Here is a 9,057-nt window from a genome sequence, read left to right on the forward strand (position 1 = left end):
ATAGGAGGCCGATCACAGCTTGCAAACAACTTCTACGTCTTTTGTTTTTCAATAACTGAGGATGTAAAATAGCTGAAATTCTTATTTTGTGTTTTTATAATTTGAACAAGGAGCCATGGGTGATTTGAATATAACATCCAAGACCAAGTTTGAATCATTTTTGCTTTGAACCACATACTACGAATGAGGAATCATTCTTGCAACAATAATAGCGTTCAATATATGCAGCTCACATGTATTAATATCCTCATTGTGTATACTGGCCAGGGGCGGCGCCAAGCGGTTGCTTGCCGTTGCTATAGCAACCCCAAGCAATTGCTCAGAAACCCCAGAGCAACCCCTGATTTTTTGACAAACTCAAACAACATATTTGAAATAATGCCATTTTCCGTAAAATGGTATTAAATAAGTTCAACTAAACCTATGGCCGAATGCGGTACCCGTCACCATACCGACCAATCCTGTCATATGAATCACCAGATTAAGTGCATAAGTGAGTAGCGTCAAAATTTCAGGGCCGTGACTGTCGTTCAAATCCAGTTCCCGAGCGTTGGGCATGCGCACACTCTGTAAGTGACATGAACAGATTAAAAAAAAACATACGCACAATTAACACAAACTATCCCAAGCAATATGTACAATATTAATTAATTATTATTTAATGTACATGAAACAATAATTTCATTAATAGCATAGTCTTACGAAAAATAAATAACATTTCAAATATGCGGACATCTCGCGGCGAGATTATCAGTCAGAGATGTTCGTTGCCGGCTCGTTGGCGCTTAAAAAATATGGACAAGTTTTTACTATTTCGAAAGAAATCAAGTTCAAACACGACTCGCGATGGCGAGGCTGAGGATGGGCTCGTTAATAGCCAGACTTGTGTTGGACTTGGTAGTTGTTCGGAGGGGGGTTATGCTGAGGTCAAGAAACGGAAGAAAATATTGTAGCCTACACAGTTCTGAATTAGCAATACAATGTTATCACATGGTTGCTAGCAAGGTTGGTGTGTTAAACCGTATGGATAAAGTGGAATATTGCAAGAAGTCCTGTGATCAAGACATCGATTTAAGGTAGGCCGTTTGGTTATTAAGTTTGCCCGTCGCAGCATATTGACTTGGGGCCCATGTGATTTGTTTTGAAGTAGAACTAGATTATAGGTTTGGCTCATGCCAAAGGATGGGTTTATCGTAGCCTGGTATGATCCGCCCTTAATAGAAGTATTATGAAGTATAATAGTGTAACGACCTCGCCGGTGACATAATCATGTCGAGTCATTAGTTGAAGGTAGTTTTAATGGACCAAAAACCAGGTCACTCAAACCCGTAACATTGTAACAACATAGAAAACAACTGCTCTAAAACGGACCCAAACAAACCCCGGTTACCCCGGCAACACGGTCTCACTCGCGTGCAGGCCCCCACCCTCCTGTTCCTCCAAGGCCCCCCCCCCAGCTGACCCAATAACAAGAATAACACACAAGAATAACATTACAATCCCAGGGTCGCTACATTGCCTCCCCCCTTCAAAGTTCCTCGTCCTCGAGGGAACAAACAAAGTCTCGGAAGCGACCCGGCGCTCTCCTCTCCCTACGAGGCCGCGTTGGGGCCACGGGGGGCTGGGGAGAAGCGCCTGGGGGCGAGAGGGGCCCACGAGTGTCAGGCCCGGGGGCGAGCAGGGGGAATGGGTGGGGGGGGGTTGGGGGCCAAGTTGCTGACTGTGGTGATCGACAGGGAGGGGAGACAAGGATAGGGTAAGGTGGGGACCCAGGGCCAGAACACTGAGGTGTGCGTGTCCGGGGCCCATTCGCACCGGTGCGGGGAGCTGTAGGGCTCGCTGGAGTAGGTTGAGGTGTGGCGGTGCCTCGATAAGGGGCCAACCGGTCTCTGTGGAGAGCCACCCTCCTTCCCCGAGGTGGTAGCTGGACCCTGTACACCACCTCCCCCATCCTCTCAAGGACCCTGCATGGCCCGATCCACTCGCTATCGAGCTTTGGGCATCTTCCCTTCTTTCTTTGCGGGCTGTAGGTCCAGACCAGCTCCCCAGCCTCAAAGTGCCTGCCACGGGAACGCACATCATAGTTCCTTTTCTGCCTCACCCCTGCGCTCAGCAGCTGTCCCCTGGCGAAGGAGTGAGCCGTCTCCAGGCGGTCCTGGAGTCTCCTGGCATACTCTGGGCCGGGAGGAACAGGGGGAGAATCGGGCGGCCGGCCAAACGCCAGGTCAGCTGGGGTGCGAAGCTCCCTGCCCAACATCAGCAGAGCAGGCGTGCAGGACGTCGACTCCTGGACAGCTGACCTGTATGCCATTAACACCAGAGGCAGATGATTGTCCCAGTCCCGCTGATGCTCAGCCGAGACAATGGCCAGCTGCTGCTCCATACAGCGATGAAATCGCTCCACCAAGCCGTCACTCTGTGGGTGCAGGGGGGTAGTACGGCTCTTCTGCATGTCCAGCCTGCTACATAAAGCCGCAAAGACACGGGATTCAAAATTTCTCCCCTGGTCACTGTGGATAGACTCCGCTGCCCCAAAACGGCTAATCATCCCCCCGACCAAAGCGTCCGCTATGGTCTCCGCCCCCTGGTCAGGCAGAGCGTACGCCTCCGGCCACTTGGTAAAATAGTCCATGGCCGTGAGGACATACTTGTTCCCCCTCTCTGTGCAGGGTAGCGGGCCCACCACATCCACCCCAACCCTCTCCATAGGGAACCCCACAGGGAACTGCTGTAGCTGGGCATGGGACCTTTCCGTGGGGCCTTTGCGGGCTGTGCAGCCATCACAGCGGCGACAGAAGTCCTCGACGTCCCTCTTGTGCTGCCCCCAGTAGAAGCCAAGGCGGAGGCGACGCAGGGTCTTTGTCACCCCAAAGTGACCTGAGCCCACGGCACCATGGACCGCTTGAAGCACTTCCCCACGCAGAGAGTGAGGCACCACCACCTGCCACCTCACCTCTCCGGTGGCGGGTTCCTTCCAGGCCCGCTGAAGCACGCCATCCCACAGTCGCAGGGCCTCGAACTTAGCCCACAGTCCCTTGGTGACCAGGGAGAGAACGGCCACTTCTTCCCATGGGGGCCGCCGCTGTTGGTCCAACCACTGGAGCACTGGTCGAAGGTCTGCATCCTCCTCCTGCTGCCGTCTCCATCCTGCGGTGTCGACCTCCCGGAGCTCACAGCAGACTGGGGACGCCACCTCCACCGCAGAACATCCCTCCTCCTGGCTGCACAGCTCCTTCTCGCGGCTCTCCCTCCTTTCACAGTTGCGGCAGCCATCCTGACTGCAGGGGCGTCGGGAGAGGGCGTCTGCATTAGCATGGCGTACCCCTGCCCTGTGCACCACACTGAAGCTGTAGGACTGCAGCTCCTCGATCCACCGTGCGACCTGCCCTTCTGGCTCCTTGAAAGACATGAGCCACTGGAGCGCGGAGTGGTCGGTCCTTACAGTGAAGTGACGGCCACAGAGGTAATATTTGAAGTGGCGTACAGCTCTAACGATGGCCAGCAGCTCGCGGCGAGTGACGCAGTAGCGGCGTTCCGCTTTGTTAAATGTCCTGCTGTAGTACGCCACCACCCGCTCCCCTTCCGGCCCCTCCTGTGCCAGCACGGCGCCATTGCCAACGTTACTAGCGTCCGTGTCCAGGATGAAGGGCAGGGCAGGGTCAGGAGGGGAGAGCACCGGGGCTTTGGTGAGAGCTCCCTTGAGTGTCTCGAAAGCAGACTGGCAATCCTCTGCCCACACAAACTCCCTGTCCTTCTGTAGCAGGCGGAACAGGGGAGCGGCCACACAGGAGAAGCCCCTCACAAAGCGTCTGTAGTAAGACGCCAGTCCGAGGAAGCTTTTCAGCTGTCTGGTGTCAGTGGGGGTGGGCCAGTCCTGGACAGCTTGCACTTTGTCCTCCATGGTGCTAATGCCTTCTTCCCCCACCCTGTGCCCAAGGAAAGTTACCTCTCTCCTCAGGAAATGGCACTTATCAGGATGGAGCTTCAAGCCCGCCGCAGCTACTCTCTCCAGAACCTGACGCAGCGAGGCAAGTGCTGTCTCGAAGGAGCCCCCGTGTGCCAGTATATCATCCAGGTAGACGATACACTGCTGCCGGGGGATGCCGGCGAGCACTCTGTCCATCAGCCTCTCGAAGGTCGCAGGTGCATTGCAGAGGCCGAAAGGGAGGACCCGAAACTGCCACAGTCCTCTGCTAGTGCAGAATGCAGTCTTGGGTCTGGCGTCAGGGGCGAGAGGGCACTGGAAGTAGCCAGAGCGGAGATCGAGTGAGGAGAACCAGGACGACCCAGCTACGACATCTAAGGCCTCATCAATGCGCGGGATGGGGTAGGAGTCCTTCTTCGTCACTGCGTTAAGTGGCCTGTAGTCGACACAGAATCTCCACTTACCCCCCTTCTTAGGCACCATCACCACGGCTGCTGCCCAGGGACTATCTGAGGGCTCTATGAGGCCTGCCTGCTGCATCTCCCACAGCGCCTGGTCCGCAGCCTCCTGGCGGGCCAAGGGCAGGCGACGCGGGCGCATTCTGATGGGCCTGGCATCCCCAGTGTCGATCTCATGCTGCACCAGGTGCGTCTGACCCACATCGCTCTCGTTCAAGGCAAAGCTGTCCTTAAACTCTGCCAGTAGTAGCCACAGCTGCTCCTGCTGTTGAGGGTCTAGTCCATCACAGTGCCCCTGCCAAATTGCCCGCACAGTCGACAGCACAGTCTCCTCACCTGTCTGAGGAAGCTGGGCAGGGCAGGGGAAGGGGCCCAGGCTCATGGGGTGGGGTGCTGGGGTGGCAAGGGAGTAGTCTGTAGGAGCCGAAACATTGACACAAGGGGGTGGGAGGGAGGGGGAAGGGTTGCAGGAGGAGGACTGAGACAATGGACAGGGATCGGGAAGACAGGGTGGTTGGAAGGTCTTTGCAAGGGGGTGAAGGGGGCCGGTGACGTGTGACTGTTCCATCTGAGCTGTTGTCGGTGGGGGCCGGATGTAGGAGGTGTTTGGCGGGGCCATATAGACTGTGGGCCCTCCTTGGAAGCCAATCGCCCCCCTCTCAAGGTCCAGCTGGCAGCCAGTGCACCGCAGGAAGTCCAACCCTAGGATACAGGGGTCCTGCACAGCTGCTACCCACACTGGGTGGAGGACAGTCTTTCCCCCTACGCAGATGGACAACAACCCCTTCCCTTTCATGGGAGCCCTCTCCCCCGTGACTGTGCGGAGCTGCACGGTTGTAGGTTGGAGTACCGTCCAGGTCGGCAAAATGTCTGGCCTCACCAGGGTCACAGTAGACCCCGTATCGACTAAAGCCAAACAGGCCACCCCCTCAACAGTGACAGGAACATGACAAAAGTCCCCCGCCCAGGTCCGCCCCACCACGACAACAGGCTCCAGGATGTTGTCGTCTGCTTCTGGGGGGGGTGGAGCCCCGCCCCCCCGGCTGTGATGATGGGCTCCTCCAGACGACGACGGCGGGGGTAAGGGAGCAGGGCCTCGCGTCTCCCCAATTACGCGGACCCTGACCCGTTTCCCTGGGCTCTCACAGTTGTAGGGCACTCTCTGACAAGGTGGCCAGGCTGCCCGCAGCCCCAGCAGACCCTCTGCTCTCGACGAGACGGGGGGCGGCGGTCCGCCTGCATAGAGACAGCGCGGACGAGTTCAGTGAGCTCGTCCACCCAGGCTGGCTTCTGTGAGTCCTCACTCCTCTCCCTCGCCGATCTCACCATCGGCTGAGGAGCAGGATGACCGTCGATTGCTCCAGCCCACACCAGCTCCCTCTCTATGGCCATCTCCAAGGCCTCTTGCAAAGTCTGCGGGTGGGCTAGCTGGGTCTGAATGCGTAGTTCTGTAGGGGAAAGGGCCTGGAGAAACTGATCCCGAGCGAGTTCGCTCTGCACGGCTGGCGGCATGTGGGCGTATGCTCGCCGAGACAGGCTCTCGATATCGTTGGCCAGGGCCCGCAGCGTCTCCCCAGGCTTCCTGCGCCTATTACAGAGTTCTGAGCGCATTAGCCCCGGCTTAACACATAGTCCAAAACGCCTCCTTAGTGCCCCCACTAGGGCAACATAGTCCCCCCTGTCCTCTGGGCTAAGCAGCAACAAACAAGACAATGCGTCGTCCGCCAGACACATTGCAAGCTGCAGCGCTTTGACCTTCACTGACCATCCGGCAGCATCGGCTAAAAGTTCAAATTGCGCGTGGAAAGCTTCCCAGTCAGCCTTACCGGTGTATCTAGGCGTCTTGATGGACACCGGGCTTGATGTAAGAAAGGCGCCGCCATGTCTGTCGCCGTCTTGTGGTGGCCACGGGCAGTCGGCGCTGCGAACTATGCGTGAAAAATCATCTTTTTCCACGGCGGCCGGTTCCCGTTGGGTTCTACCCCTCACCAGAGACTCCGAGGCTTCTCCACATGCCCCCTCGCCGTAGTCGTCCATCTCTATCTTCACCCGACAGTCCGCAGGAAGCATTATTGTTGCAGAGAACAAGCCACAACAAAAACGGAGCTAACGGCGATCGCAACTTCAGCCTACTCGCCGAGCACAGCAGGACAGAGAAAAAATAAATAAAAATAAAAATAAAATAGTTTCACTTCAGACACCAATGTAACGACCTCGCCGGTGACATAATCATGTCGAGTCATTAGTTGAAGGTAGTTTTAATGGACCAAAAACCAGGTCACTCAAACCCGTAACATTGTAACAACATAGAAAACAACTGCTCTAAAACGGACCCAAACAAACCCCGGTTACCCCGGCAACACGGTCTCACTCGCGTGCAGGCCCTCACCCTCCTGTTCCTCCAAGGCCCCCCCCCAGCTGACCCAATAACAAGAATAACACACAAGAATAACATTACAATCCCAGGGTCGCTACAATAGTATCAACAATAATAGCAACTATTGTATTAATGTTCCACATAGGCCTACATTTGAGACGTATCGCGCAACTAATGTGAATGCTTTGGAATGTACCGTGGCGACGGTGGGTCTGAGATGTGCAATTCACCACTATTGAGGACAGCTAACCTTGTAGTTGGGGGACTGCTGACGGGCTGTTGATTGAACTATGTTGTTTGTTATCGTGTGGCCGCAGTGCCACCTGGACTAGCAGTGAATGTGTACATGCCGCTGGGCTATTTTCATGTTGGCCTTCTTAAAGATCTTCCTCTATATTGTTCTATGTCTTTACGTCTTTATGTCTGTGCGTGTGTGAGGGAGAGGGAGAAAGATAGCGCACGTTGAACTGTCAAATGATACGATCACACTCAATCACAGTGGTGCGATTAGTCTGTGTTGTTACTGTACTGTAAACTTGCCTCGTACGGGACCGCAACCACCCCAACCCGTGCCGAAAATGTCTTCCCGGCCGTGTCTCTGCCAAATTCAGGTGTTTTGATCAAGGTTTTTTTTTTTTGACCAGCAACCTCTTGAATTCATACAGCAACTGTTAAGCAACTGCAACAAATTATTTCTGGCGCCGCCACTGATACTGGCATGAGGTAAACAACATGTATATATGCAAGAAGCTAGTAGTTGAGGTCCTATTTTGATTCCTTTCCAAATATCTTCCTTTGATGTCATCTGGTAATAAACTGAAACAACATATAAATGATTTCTAATAATTTTACGGCCATTGAACGATGAACTCGTATTTTACCTTGTTTACTCAGCCTGCTCTTGTCTTAAACCTCAAACGATACTTGCTTAAAAGGCCCCAACTATTATGTAACAAAAGGACATAGGCCTGCTGGCGGATACAAAAGGTCTAAATTAATCAGTTGTTGCCAAGAAGATCTCTTTACAGGATTGCAACGAAATAAGAGGGATTTAGTCCCAGTGAGGAAGGCATTCACATCCAAAGACAAATTTGACGTTATTCAATGACTGGTGCCAGGTTGAAGATGGCTGTAAAATTGAATTAACAGCGCTTGCAACAGGATTATGTTATCTGAAACATGTTTATTTGTGTGCCCTTTGTTGACGCTTTCCTGGCACTGTGTGACAGTCAGATGCTTACACCTCACATGACACGGCCCTGGTAATATCGGATTAAACCTTACATGCTCACTTGTTGCATTAACAGCTCAATACCCGGACATGGAAGTGAACGTTGGCATTATAGCTTTTATGGCACACTCAGATAAAAACCGGCACAAAATATTTACTCTAGCTTTTGCAAGCCATAAGGTGAGCTGATGAAACGATAGTTCCGTTTGTCTTGGCTATCATGGCGTGGCAGTCCATGTTACCTGAATCCTTTTATGTTTTTTTTTTGCAATTTTATGTTTTAACAACACACAAATGGTTGCTTTACTAGAGTCGAGTCACAAGGTTCCCGGTGGAGAACACAAAGGGGTTTTGCAGGAGGACACAGACAGTATTTACATGTGAGACAGGATTAAACCATTACCATGTGACAGGGATGCCCTCAGCAAGACCTCTAACAAAAGACAAGCTAAATCCGTCCAGGACAAGTAGGTCTAACCCTGAACACTCAACTAAACAAATTGCATTTGTTATGCAGATGCTTTATGTTATGCAGATGTCATAATATTTGCTATGATTCGAATGAAAACTGTTCAAATGATTATGATAAGAGACACACAACAATAACAAACCATTGTTGGTATTTATAGATTGGGGAGGCTTTGAAACGTGACCTTCGTGTATTTTGATTAAATGGTATGGGAGGCCTACACCAAAACAATATAAATGTGGCTTTGACATTGAGTGCTACTTCCAGTTCGCCAGGCAGGCGCCTACTTGACCATTTCCATCCCGAGTGCCAGAAAGCAATCGGTCATGTTTATGAATATTTTGTCTACTTGAAGGGAAATCACAACTAAAACACAATACAAGTGCCTTTAAACACACTTTGCATTAAAACAGCTGAGGAGTTTTGAAATAGTGTCAACTAGGCCTATGACGACCAATTACAAATCAATAAACAAATAGCAAACAAAAAAAAAAGGACAAATGAATGGCTTAATTACACATCGCATATCACTTATTCAAAGTGATGGGCAGCATCCAGCTTGCACGGCAACCTTGGTTCTTCTCTAGATGCTCGTTT

Source organism: Gadus chalcogrammus, chromosome 1, assembly GCF_026213295.1.
Source record: "Gadus chalcogrammus isolate NIFS_2021 chromosome 1, NIFS_Gcha_1.0, whole genome shotgun sequence".
NCBI classification, from domain to species: domain Eukaryota; kingdom Metazoa; phylum Chordata; class Actinopteri; order Gadiformes; family Gadidae; genus Gadus; species Gadus chalcogrammus.